Genomic DNA, 14,361 nt, shown 5'->3' on the forward strand with positions numbered 1-14,361 from the left:
CACACAGAACTCCACACAGAAAGACCCCCCCGGGCCAGGGATTCGAAGTGGGAACCTTCTTGCTGTGAGGCAACAGTGCTAACCACTTAGCCACCATGCTGCCCATATTACAAACCCCCCATCCCCCAAAAAAAAAAGAAAATAGACTTTCCAAAGAAACAGCTGGCGTACGTGATATGTACGTATGTGTGTGTGTGTATGTTATTACATTTTATGATTTATTTTATTATAAAATCATGCAAATTATGTTCAGAGCAAAATCAAAAATGCTCCCTGACCCAATACAGAGGTTCTTTTCAATTCAGGAGACTCGTTACAATCTTAGAGGTGTCTGCAATTTCACAGTACAAAAAGCCAAAAAGGTATGAAAAGGAGATGTGTCTCCATTACTGGAGTTAAATTCTGGAATGATGCCAACATAAAATTAAAAACATGTCATTCTCTTTTTGTTTTTAAGAAAATGGTTTGTAAAGCTATTTTTTAAGCTTATAAGTGCAATTGACTATCTGTAAATGTTTCTTTGCTTTTCTATTCTCTTTTTGGTTTTCTGGAGGTCGGTAGCCAAAAAAAGAAAGTTGGTACTATAGGATACGCTATTTATTTATGTGTGTGTGTATGTGTATATATATATATATATATATATATATATATATATATATATATATATATATATATATATATATATATATATATATATACACATACACACACACATATGTATATGTATGTATGTATGTATGTATGTGTGTATGTGTGTACGGTATATATATATATATATATATATATATATATATATATATACATATATATAATGTGTATGTATATATGATATGATATGTGTGTGTGTGTGTGTATGTGTGTATATATATATATATATATATATATATATATATATATATATATATATATATATATATACACATACACATACACACACATATATGTGTGTGTGTGTGTGTGTGTGTGTATGTATGTATGTATGTGTGTATGTATATATATATATATATATATATGTGTAGACAGTCACACAATACATTAGGTATTCCAGATGTGCCTGATGAAGTACCAGTTGGCCAGTGAATGTATATGTTCAGGAAAACACCTGAAAGAAGGGTTTGACACCAACACCAGAGGTCACTGGGGTTCCCATAGGATTGAATGGACTTCTATCTGACTATAAACCACAGTGCACATGTGGAAACGAGGCGTTGGTCCGGTCCGGTCCTCTGCATCTTTAAATCCCTCCACCACACCTGGGGACAACCTTACCGAATCATAGACACAAACACACACACACACAAACACACACACATGCGCTCGCTCCGCGCAGGAAATTACTGGAGCGAGAGGGAGTGCGGTTGGTAGAGAGAGAGAGAGGGAGGGATGGAGAGAGAGAGGGAAAGAGAGAGGGAGAGAGGGAGGGAGGCTGGAGCAGACGCTCGGGTCGCTGCTGGATTATTTGGGCTGCAGCCGCGGTGGATGTTGTACAGGCACACGACGCACGGACGGACAGCTTGAGTGTATTCGGACTGAGACTTTCCCCGACGACGGCTCCCTGCAGGGTGTTGATATGGTGAGCGCGTCTCCTCGCACAGCCACGGCTGACTTTGAGTGATTGTTGAGATGCGCGGCGGAGTCCGAACTTCTCCTGGAGAAGCGTCGCCCCGGCGGAGCGGCCGGACGCATCTGCGCGCCTGAGTGGCACCCGGTATCTGTCCATCTCTCCTTGGCTTTCTGATGGGAACATGTGCCTCTCCTGTAATGATCCGTGAATCAGGAGTTGAAGTATCCAGCTGTGTGATCCCAGTTCAGCTCCATTCAACGTTTATTGTAATCTCTCCTTGTGTTCTTCATGTAAAGGCTTTCATTACCTTATCTATACCCAATATGCCTCTTCTACAGATGCAAGGCTAACCGGAAAATTGCTTTTCTCTCCTGTTGTTTGGCTGGGAGATGATTGCAGTTGTTGTTGCTTTAGGACGGCTCATGAAATTAGGTTTTTTTTTTCGTGCTGATGAGAGATTAAGTAGGCTTGGTTCCCCTTTGGGGTTTATTCCTGCCGGGTGGGAGCTTTCGCTGCTCAGAGGTATTTCCTCATGATTGGGCCCCAGCCACTGGCACTGGACCAGACTAGATGGATGTGTGATGGTGCATGCATCCAGGTACAGAGACATGGGGTTTGCTTGACTGTTAGTGGGTTCTGTGGATTTATGTGTGTCTCAGGCTCAGAAGAGGCTACAGTGGATTACAGAGGTTCATGTCTGTCTGTGGGGTTAGTGGTCCTAAACAAAAGAGAGGCTGATTTCCATCTTTTTTTGTTTTCCATACTGTTGTGACCAGCTTTCACCTGTGATATAAGGGTTGTTCCCAGCTTTCCTGCAGGTATACGTCCCTCCACGCCAGCGGTGTAACCCGACGAGCGTGATGTGCTGTAATGTGCTGGTGGCTGCGTGTTTGCCTGCATGTTTGACAGCAGTCAGCAGTCTTGCACGAACACCGTCAATGCCAGTATTACAGACCTCACTAGCTTCCCAATCAATCATGCAAGCACTCAAACAGCAGCGAGGTGTGAGCGTGCCGGAGTCAAACATGTGCACGGACTAAACATGCCATTTGGAAAAGGTCTCACACGGCCAGAAAAAGGCTTTTGATCCAGGTTAAGTGCCTCGGTCTGAATTAAGGCTTGTTAAAGACACACCGATGTCCTGTTTCCATAACTTACGTAGCTGCATAACGCAACACAAAGGAGCTCTCTATGTTTAGACTTCAGTTTAAAGTTCACTTTGAAGCAATATTTGATTACATTTAGGACGGATCATCTCGCTCTCGCGGCCTCTTGTCTCTGCCATCGGCACAAACAACCCACAGTAACTTTGGACTACTGTCCGAGTCGTTTATCCCGCCACACAGCTGTGTATCGCTTTGCAGCGCAATGTCATAAAAGCTACTTTCCCTCCACACCTGTAGGGGGACCCGCTGAGCTAAAAGTTTCCCCGTGCGGCTTTAACTCGTCAAAATGTTTGAACATAAAATCGTATCTTAAAGGAGAGAATTATCCACTAAAACGCGTATGATTAAAGATTAGACGTGAGTTGAAGGAGCTGTATCCCACCCTTCTGGGTCAGGGTCGGCTCATCACATGTCAGTTCAAGCATGAACAAGTTTACTCAGGCTTATCTTCAAATTTGTGTGTGTGTGTGTGTGTGTACATTTGTGCCACTGCAGCTGTTCCACCTCTCAGAGAGATTAAGTTTCACAAGAAGTGATGGATGCCAGTGTGTCTGCAGAGCCAGCTGTGGGGGAGACGCGCGCCGTGTTATTACACGTCTGTCAGCGCTTTTTAAAACATTTTTTCCTGCGTTTCGACGCACTGAAGCGTAAAGCTGCAACACGGATGTGTGCAGCTTTGCCCCCGGAAGCTTGGGTCAGGTCGGGAGAGGTGCCGCCGGGTCCTGGGATGCCGTGAGTCGGGGTTGACGATTATAGTCGCTGTGCTTTTTCGGTTTTTCCACCAAACCGGGACGGAGCGGCCCGAACCGGGAAGACCGGAGCAGGTCGGCCGAGCCGGATCGCCGCCAGCTGGTCATCCCATCTGGCCAGCTGCAAAGAAGCCGTCAAGAAACAAATAACGTCAAATTAAACACAAGAAAGGAGACAGGTTTCCTGTTTTTTTTATTATTAGGCAAGGCAAGGCAAGTTTATTTGTATAGCACAATTCGACACAAGGTAATTCAAAGTGCTTTACATCAACATTAAAAGCGGCAAGACACAATTAAACAGTAAATAACAAATAAAATGATAAGAAAAGGTAAAAAGTGGTAAAATAATAAAAAGCACAAGTTGTTAAAAAGTAAGGGCAGTAGAGTACAGCAGGTAAGGCAAGAATTACGTTTCTATACGGTCAAAACGTACAAAGACCGGGTCTTACATAAGTAATGTGTGCCGATTTGTAGTATTTAATTTAAGAGTACGCTTCAGTAAACAGTACAGAATTAAACAGCAAATAACAAATAAAATGAAATAAAATGATAAGAAAAGAGGTAAAATAATAAAAAAGTTGTTAAAAAGTAAGGGCAGTAGAGTCCAGCGGGTAAGTATTTAAATTAGGAGTACGCTTCAGTAAACAGTAATGTTTTTAACCCTGATTTAAAGGAGCTGACAGTTTGAGCAGACCTCAGGTCTACAGGAAGTTTGATCCTAATAATAATAATTATTATTTATTATTTGCTCAGGCAAAGTAGAGGGGGACCTGCCTGGCTAATCCTCCCGAGTCCTGCTGTAAAGACTTTCTAAGAAGCTATTTTGAGAGTGATGAAAACCGGCCGCTCCAGTTAACGCCGGCGGGCGGGAGACTCGTGTCTCACCTTCGGTTACCCAGCATCCCGCTGTGCGGCGGGATGAGAGGACGAGGAGCGGAGGGGGCGGCCGGGCAGACGAGAGCGGTGGGAGAGACGCAGCCATCCCATCGATTCGGGGGACAGCTTCCAATCTATCTCGGCTCCCCCCTATCATCTATCCGCGGCTTGTCTCAGCCCTTCCCGTCTCTTTCTCCGCCTGACGTCTCGATCGCCCTCTGCTCTCACTTTCTCCAGCCTCCCGGCCCGATCGATAATATTTGTTTCTGTCATCTCTGTTTCGTTTGTTTGTTCTCTGCTTGATCCATGAGGTCACGTTACGCCTCATTTATGCCTCTTTTTTTTCTTTTCGTGCTTGTCCCTGTCGTTTTTTCCCCTGCCACTCATCCCTCACTCACCTTTTTTCTTTTTTTTCCCCCCTGTTTTCGTCCATTCATCTCAACAGTCACACCCACATGCAGGCTTTGAATGGGTAATCTATCGCAAAGATGCCTTCACCTGTGGAGGGGAGCATATGGCGAGCTATTAAACATTCAACTTCAGGCCATCCCCCGCTTCATCTGGCAGGTCTTGTTGTTTCTGTTTGTCTTTTTTTGTTTTTGTGGCTCTCATCTTTGGGTTTTTTTTTTTTTGTCGTTGTGCGCCGGCTCAATCTTTCGCTTCCCAGAACAAAATTGTTTGCTTGTTTCCTTTTTTCTTTTTATCAAAGGGGTGTAGAGGCAGAACATTGCGAGCAAACACTGCAAACATATTTTTTTTTTTTGTGCTCGGGGACATTTCTAGCGGAGTTCGGCTCCTTATTCCACAACAGAGACGCACCAGCGTCAGATTTCCACATGTGTTACATGGGTTGTGTGCGTGGGGGCCTGTGCACAGCCGAGCTGACAAGAATAGAGGAAACGAACTGTCAAGGAGGGACAGAGAATGACATATTTGAGGTTTGGAGGATAACTTGGCAGCCAGGCCCGGCCACAACAATTCCCTTTTCCAGCCACACTTACTCAAAAAAAATCACCCCGACAATCTGAGCTGATCTTCCACAGCTTAAGTGTTTCCCTCTTCTCTCAGTTCAGCGTTCATTATCTCTACCATCGTCTCCCTTGCCTCGTGTTTTTTTTTTTTTTCTCCTGTGTCCGGCTCCCTCGTCTTCTTCCCCCCCAACGGCACACATGACGGCTGTAAGGAACAAACTTGTGCCAGACCGCAAAAAGCCCTATTTTCCCCCCCGAACAGCTCTTTCCCCTGCTCTTTTTGACTCTCCGCTCCTGTCCCGCCCCCACCCTCACCCCTCCTCGCTACCATGCAGTTTAATCTGCGGCAGGGGCTTAGTTGCACGGCTGCAGGACTTCCACATCACTTTCTTCCTTCTGCCAGAGAATTTGCTGCCGTTTGGAGCCGTATGGCTCTATCTGTATTCTCCGTTTTCAAGGCCTATTCGTTTGAAAATGTGTTCATCACATTCGCCTTGACCTCTCTTTCTCTCTCTCTCGCCTCGTCCTCGGTGTTTGCATTACATCTCGTTATTCCCCGTTTTTAATCGGTGTTGCGGTGACTCGGTTGATATCTGTGAAATTGCCATCGTGGTCCTTCAACTGATCCGGAGATAGAGCGCTCAGCCACAGTTTGCTCCACTTTCTTTGAAACAACATGATGTGAAACTTTTACTCGCCAAAGTTTTGCAGCCTTTTAAAATCTCTGTTCTTTTCTTTGGGTAATATCTTTGGCACCAATCCGTCATTACTGCGGTGCTTTCCCAGCAGTCACTTGTCAGTCGCTTTGAGCAGCTACTTTGTCCAGGGGTTGCTACTCTTAAATCTGCCACTGTGGAAATACAAATGTAGTATTATTCTGTTATCATCAGTGGAGGATTGTGGGAAAATGAGAATCGCTGAGCAGGTTCATGTTTTAAATGGGAAACAAGGGCCAATGAAGAAACGCAAGGAACTCGACAATGATCGTAACCAAAAAAAAGAATTTGTGCAAGTACTGTTCTCTGAAATACAACGATCAACATTAATATAAGCTGCTCTTCAAGCTGATGCTGCAATAAAAATGACCCATTCTGTGTAAATGACCAAAATTAAATGGAATATCTTGCAAAGTTTTTCTATCAAATCGAGAAGCTACGTTTAAGTGTTAAAAGTGCACTTCCACGACTGACCACTAGGGGGCCGGCTTCAATCTCAGATGACTCCCATGTTAAAATGTCCAACTTTACAGCTGTAATAAACATATTTACAGCCCGGTCCAAAAATGCTTTGGGTCTCTGTCGCTAGATTTCAGAGTTTATGACTAACGGCTAGCTGTCATCGGTTGAGGTACTTTGTGTTTAGCACTTTTGGTGAATTGGGATATATTTTGACGGTTGGGTTCAGCCAGTTGAGTTGTTTCAGCTGTGATGATATGTAAGGATATATTTACATCATTTGCTGATAAACAAAGCCCACTTGTACAGCATTTTAGTCACTGACACCAAAATCTTACACTGTGGAAAAAAAACTCATTTCTAAGTAAGAATAAAAATGTATTTCAAAAAAGTTAGTTTTAAGAATTCTAGTCAAGAAAAATGTTCAGAGATATTTTCCCCTAAAATAAGACAATTTGGGCCAGAATTTACAGAATATCATGTTTATTTCTAGAAAGACTGTTTTTGCAGTGTATGGTGCTGCCGCTTGACCGTTCTTCACCTCTAATCCAACAATCATTTCTCTCAATGCTTTTATTCACGCACGCCTCTTTCACCAAGCGATGACTCATGCCACTTTGAAGCTTGTTGACTTTTTAAAACTTTGTTTCTGGCTTTCCTTTGGGCTCGATCAGCTTTAGGTATTAAGTCTCTTTTTTCTGTTCCTGAAGCCTGCCTCCTGCCCTTAGTCCTCTTACGGTATGTGACTCCACTTTAAATTTCATTCTACAAATCATAAATGCGGCCTCGAAGCGGGCAACTTTGATGAACATCTCAGACTAAAGCGTGGGGTTTTTCAGGTCGTATTATGAGGACAGTGTTTGTAATCCTGGCCGTGAGGGCAGAGCTTCAGCCTTTGGCCCGCTCTCACACGAGCTCCATTCACAAAGGGCCAAAACAGCAACTGGACACCTACGATTGGCTCCCAGCAATCATCCACAACACATTAATTCACTTAGTGCCCCTGAGCTCCCAGTTCTCTTGTCGGTCCAAGATTAATGCTTTCCAATCTTTAATTAATGACTGTGATTCCATTTTTTTTTTGTTGGTTTGTTACTGCCAAATGACGGGACCAGACTGTTGAGTCGGGCCGTTCCTTTTGTCTTTTTTGTTTATCCTCCATCCTGACGTCTTTCTTTTCCCAGCCCCGTCTCCAGGGGGGGTGGGGGCTGAAAGTCCAACAAAAATCCAATTTTTGGCTCTTCATGTTCAGGAATTATGTCCGGCGTCCCTATTTTCCTCAGACTCCCGAGGGCACCTGAGATTAAGCGATGCGTGATATGTGACATGTCTGCGCTTCATCCTTTACTGTGAGGGGTTTCTGCGTGTAGCAGTCACAGTAAATAACTGTCCTTAAATAGTTCCAACGCTTTCAAGACTCAAGACTGAGTAGGGGTGTGTGTGCACGTGGATAAATAATCGCTTTATAAGCACCAAACATTTAAAATTACTCGACATATTCTCCCCTCAGGAGACAAAAGGCTTCAGGCAGCAATTACTACAAACCTGGCATTATATGTCACGCTGCGTTCATCCGAAGAGAAGAATGTTTTAGTCAGGGGGCATTTCTGAACGTATTGGATGTTTATATTCTGTGAAGTAGAAGGAATGTGGGTGGAGATCATTCTTCTGTAGTTGGAGGTAAAAGTTTGCATGTTTTAAAGTTGCAGAGAAGTGTATTTTTTTATATTCTGAAATTATTGCTATATTTTCTGATTATGTTACTGAAACTAGGTCATTTGAGAAACAAATCCACTCCTTTGGCACCACCTGCAGCTCGCTATGAACTTGTCACCGCTCCCGTTAAAACTCCTCCAATCAGAGCCAGGGGGCGTGTTTACTGCATGTCAATTACAGAGTTGCACACCTCCTTCAGACAGCCCTCCACCCCCTAAATTCATCGTGCTCACGCACTACAGCTTAGCTAAGCGGCGCTCGTCTCAATAGCTGGTGGAGGGGACGAGCTTCGGAGTTTAGCAGAGAGGATGGGAGGGGCATAAACGTTGTAGGCATTCAAATATAGGAGCCAGTTACTGGATGTTTGGGAAGTTCCCAACTGCAGCTTTACCTGACTGAAAACTCAGAACCTCCAAAATAACTCCAACTTGACCTGGACCTGGCATTAACATGAATCCTGAGAACTCTTAGCTTGAGCATTCACACCTAGCATTAACATGAATCCTGAGAACTCCAAACACTAGTGGCCGCCTATTAGCTTGAGCATTCACACCTAGCATAACCAAATGTGTTAAAAGATAAACATGCATCAAACAGAACGGGTAATGTATAGCATGTTTGTACTCTGACATCCGAAATTTCCAGTTTGAAGTTGAACAAACCTAATATTAGCTAATATTACTGTTTATAACAGGTCTGGTTTATTTTCTTCACATCAGCCACAGACGCATGTCTGTTTGCTTTTAGGAGGATGTTTGAGATAAATGCTGCTTATAGCTTAGCTCTGCATCAACAATGGCTACAAAAGATCCCAACTTTGCAACTGGAGGCCGGCCCCCTCGGCCGTGACTTCATTCCATGTTCGGACCTCCAACTTTTATGTTAGATGTAACTAGACGAAGAAGATTTGCCACGTTTTCTCAGTAAAGGATGTGTGCAGTCTAAAAAGGATATATATGATGAATAAAGAATAATACACTGAAGTTTAATATAATAATAGATTTACATATACGTAAATAGTTAAATCAAGCAGCTGTCTCCACCAGCTGAAATCGATCCCTACGAACGGAGCGAGACAGAAATTGCTATAGAGAGAGGTTTTCTACTGCTGTATTTGGAGTCGAACATGTCACTGACATGACACGAACGCCTCAGGAAAATGTATCAACCTTTGAAAAAGTCATGCCCCTCCCCTTCAAGGCACCATGTGATGTAGGTCTTTGTTCTAGACATGCCAAAGCGTTGGATAAATCATACCGATAGACGTTCCTTCGGATAATCACACTGTGCCCATCACTCAGCTTGTAAATACGTTCGATGAAATCATTTCCTTTTCTCACTAATGCATCCCAAACCACCTACTCAGCAAGCGCCAACTGCTCCATTCCTGAATGGCCTTTAGACACAGGAAGTGCCTTAGCAGGTTTCTCAATATCTCAATATTAAATTAGCCCGGTCATTTAATACATCCCCCGGTGTAGAGATTGGCATTACTTTCCCTGTGCATCCTCTGTTTCTCGCGCCCAAAGCGCAGAGACCCCACTCCCACTGCCGGCCTTCCCTGTCCCACTCATAAGAAGCTCCTATAATAGCTTTATTGAAAATAACAAGGTTGTCTTCTAGAGTTACAGATGGAGCTCGTCTTCCGTCTCTGCTCCAACGTCGATAAATTGAGAAGTGTGGTGTTTTTTTTATTATTTTTTTTTCCATCTGAACTATCTTTGAGGCAATTTTTTTTTTTTTAACCGCTTGCCAAAGTCTGCAGCTTAATACTGAGCAAATTGACACGCTTTCCTGTGCCCTCCTTATATTTTATTCATACGAATCATGAACAGATTAGAAGAGATGTGAGTATGTAGCAAACCTAATCTAACGCACTGGCATGAAGAAAAGATGGAATTGGGCTGAGGAGATAAAAGCAAAATCATTACATTTTATAGAGGCTTGAAACAAATTCCCCTACATCCAGTCCAACTCTTTCTGATGATGCTCAGACGCCCAGAAGTCTTCAGAGGATATTTTAAAGCTACTTTAATGTGATGGATTTCAGGGGGGAGCGCTTGATAAGCAGCTTCTGGTCATCAAATAAGTTAATTATGAAAATTTAATTAGCCTTCAGCTGTTGTTGCAGCGTGTGCCGTCTCGCAGGCGACAGGGACACTCGAGCCGGGTTCAGAAATCAGTTACGGCACAGATTGATCCCCCTCGCCTGCGCAGAGGCGAGTCACCTTCTGAGCCCGAGACCGTCGGCGCTCCCTGGTGGGGCGTGTGCACGTCCGAGTGCAGAACGGTGTTCCTGAGAGTGTCTCCGGGAGACGGTCTTCAAACCGGGACGTGGACGACGTTTGCAGAGTTAAAGGCAATGAAACGCAGGATTGTGAAGTAATCTGGCATTTCTTGGCTGATATGCTGATTCACAGATTAGAGGCCGACCGTGCCAGCAGAGCATGTGTGGATGAGTGTGTTTGTTATGTGGTTTAAGGGGGGAAGGACTTAATGTATGCATTCTTTTAGAACCACTGAAAGAGAACAATCATCTGTACTGCAACTGCAGAGCTGCATCTCTCTGATTGGAATCCTGCAAACCGTCAACCTCAGTATTGTAATCATCTGGCGCAGGGTTTTCCATCCTCGCACATGCACCGGCGAGCCAGGCTGCGTGTGATAAGCCCAGCCCGTGCACACAGCACCAGCGCGAGCAGCAAACAGCCAGCCTCCTCCACAAATTGGCTGCCCCGCACATGCACACACACTGCAACCCTGTGATAGTTTGATTGATTTATTTATTTATTTACTCGTGTATGCCCCCCCCCCCTTTCCCTGTTGTGATGCACGCTCATTGTGAGGAGCCTGGCTGCGCCGCTCCCGCTCTCCTCGTAGACCGTTTAGCTGCCTCTCGGCTGCGCTGGGTGGCAGCCAGCGAAATGGTGGCGCTCGTGGAAGGAAGGGCTGCTGGCTACCATTGATTTGGCACAGCAGGTCACTAAGGATAAACACGGCCGGCCTGCCAGAAAGGCCGGAGGAGAGGGACTGTATATGTGTGTGTATATGGCAGATATGACGACGGGGGGTGGAGGGGGGTTTAGAGAGAAATTTTAAAGTGCATTTATGAGAGTGTAGAGTGGTGTACTATCTGAGGGCAGCACTCCTAAACCCCTTTCTGCAGCCTGTTTGCACTGCTCCAAACTAGCCCCTATGGGAGAACCGGAGGGTCCAGAGCGATCTATTAGCTGTAATGCTTCTTATGTTGTTTTTATCCGTAGACAGAAATACTACCCTCCTGACGAAGGCTATCTTCTGGAATTTTCCATATGTCACTGTCCTTTACCTCCCCTTTCACACCCGTTGCTGCTCGGGTGAACCGCAAAAAACTACAACAAACAACTATAAATAATGCAGATTGGGCTCGAATATTTTGGATTCCAGCCCAGAAGGGGACCCGAGTGCACAAACGCAGGCCGGTTTAGGTACAAGGCGAACTGCATTCCCAAGCAGGAGATCGCTGCGGTAATTAAGTGCACATGCACACTCATTACGCACTGTCAAACACGGAGCCTGAGCGCACTCGGGGCTCTGTCACGCACGCATGTACCGTCGCATGCACGCACAGCCTGTTTACTGACTTGATGTCCCTTAATGACAAAGCGTGACAAACGAGTCTGTTCAGAACACATTTGGGTCTCACCGCGACTCCCCCGCCCGCCTCCACCCTCCCAGCCCCCCCACCCACCCACCCACCCACCCATTTCTCTCCTTCTCATAACTTGGACAAGGGCAGCTCACCCATCCTCTCCATCCAGAGCGCCTATCCATCAGCGCTCTGCCATAACCTGCCAACGCTCCCTGACAAATTACTTTTCCTGCGCTGATGTATTGGCCCATCAGAGTTTGAGGAAGTGACAAATTAGATCATTATGTCCCTTTATGATTATACCAGTCTTGTTTTCCAGATATTAGTGTTTATCCAAGGCAGGTTTGTGTTGTGATTTATGTAAGGGAGGATTTTCATTGTAGTCTGTTCCCTAGGAGTCTGAGAAGGAGAGAGGTGGGAAATAAAATTGCTACTTTAAAAGTGACATGTGAAAAGCACATAAAACAGCATGTCTTCTTCTTTTTATGTAAAAGAAAAGCCTTGGCAGAATGTCCCTTTGTAAACTATTGTATCCCACTCACTCTTGTACCTTTTGGAGGGGTGACTTTAAGTGGCGTGACACATGTTTCCAAACCGAACTGTGGGTCCAAACGACTCAACATGAGCCCATCAAATTGTATCCAGACAGCTAGTCTTTTACTTTTTATTGCACTTAAAAAGAAAAAACAACTTTGTATGTGAAACACTTTGAATTTTCTTGTATTTAAAATCTGCTACACCGAAAGTGTCAAAGGACAGTCCTGCATGTTCTTTTCTACCCTGCAAGATATTTGACTGGATGTCTGCTGGTAATGACAAAAGTGAGTGCACATCTATAGTGCATGCTATTCATAATGTAAAAAAAAACAAAACATTTCTACTATTTTGAAGGGAATTTCGAGATATAAATGCATCAGAAATTGGAACAGAATGCTGCTGAGACATCTGATGTCAGCTTGCTGTCCACGTTTATGTATGACCTCTCAGGTTTTATTACCACAGCCATTTTTTTCACTTGCAAAATCACTAATATGAAGCTTCATTTTGAGTTCATAGTTTTTGAAAAATGTTTTTTGTTCTGCGCTCTGATGCACTTGTAAAGTTTCAAATGGGAACAAAACAGGAAACTGTTAAAAATTAATGGTGTTGTGCCTTGAAAGTAGATATAATGCAATTTCCTTTTTTGTTGGAATTTGAGCAAGTACCTCCAACCAGTTAACCTTGAGCGCTTTTTTTGTTGTTTTGTTTTTTTCTTATTTCCCTGTCATCTGCTGAAGTTTTGGAGAAAGTTATTCATCATCATTTTTTATCACGGTTATATTTTCAGCTTAACAAAGAAGAAGATATATATATATATAAAAAAAGAAGATATATATTTATATTTGAATAAAGAATCCTTTGAACGTGGTGAACTGCAGCTCTTAAGAGGAGAATCATAATCTGCCAAGAAAATTGCGAGTGACGTATGTTTTGTGCGGTTCTGGGTAAACCGTCAACGCTTCCCTGGTAATTAAGCATCATCAGCATCCAGGTCATCATAATTGAAATCCATCCATTAGCTGATTATCAGCAGGTGTGAGCAACTCTATAGAAGCAGACTTTTGCCAGATTGCTGATCTGGAGCGTTCAGGAGTGTGTTGACACAATGCCAAAGGGGAAAGATATCAGCCACGATCTTAGATGAAGCCCAACATTCCACAGATTGTTGATTTCAGTCACACGCAGTGGCGGCCTCAAGCGCGGATAAATGGGGTTGTCTCAGGAAGGGCATCTGATGTGGTGGGGGTTAAATCGATATGTGAAACAGGATGATCCACTTTGGTGACCGCTAAGAAGAAGAAAAAAGCTGAAAGAAGCTCCTTTGATTTTGCTAGTCACAAGTAGAAAACATTCAAGATACTTTCCAAGCTTCCCTCGAATGGATGTCCCTGCAGGAAACAGCAAAAAGCAGCAAAATCTCCTCAACATCTCAGACTCCAGAAGTCCGGGGTAGCGTGTTAAATGTTAAACCTCATGACAGGACACTTAGAGAAAGTATCCATGACTTTCTTGGACGGGGAGCCGGGAGAAAAGCTCTCCTGTCTGGAAAAATAGCCTGACAGCAGAGTGTAGGTGTGTGAAGCTGCAAACTCAAGACTTGTGGAACAATGTTCTTTGGACATGTGATATAAAATTTGGGATGTCTTTAATTCACAGTTCCACATTTACACGAACACAAGCGGAAGAGTGATGTTATAGTTTTTTTCACTCAGATTTGGTTAAACACTGACACAAACGTGTCCCGATACATAAAGCGTTGGGATTAACAAGGGTGTACTTTCTTTTTCACATGACTGAACATGTGTGAACACTAGCAGGAAAGCTGACCATTATGACTTGAGGCGCAGTATTTTAAAGCTGATTGTACATTATGAAGATTTTCTTCATCTCTAACTCTGAAAAACAAGCTTTGGCCGTCAAAAGCTCTCACTGTCAGATTATTATATTCTAAGATTCAGCACTTGGGTATTATG

The 14,361-nt window shown here is 43.9% G+C and overlaps 1 protein-coding gene across 13 annotated transcripts in view; it reads left to right on the plus strand.

Annotated features, from left to right (window-relative positions):
- The window catches only part of LOC133425941 (receptor-type tyrosine-protein phosphatase delta-like), a 332,624-nt gene that overhangs the window by 138,441 nt on the left and 179,822 nt on the right, over nucleotides 1–14,361 (plus strand). For 12 of the 13 annotated variants that reach the window (XM_061716346.1, XM_061716378.1, XM_061716361.1 and 9 more), the window contains exon 1: nucleotides 1,457–1,573. The exons of the other annotated variant lie outside the window; for it this stretch is intronic. The gene's annotated coding sequence lies outside the window, so the exon portion shown is untranslated. Of the gene's footprint in view, nucleotides 1–1,456; nucleotides 1,574–14,361 lie in introns of those variants that run through there. 13 annotated transcript variants of the gene reach the window in all.

This window comes from Cololabis saira, chromosome 1, assembly GCF_033807715.1.
Source record: "Cololabis saira isolate AMF1-May2022 chromosome 1, fColSai1.1, whole genome shotgun sequence".
NCBI classification, from domain to species: Eukaryota; Metazoa; Chordata; class Actinopteri; order Beloniformes; family Belonidae; genus Cololabis; species Cololabis saira.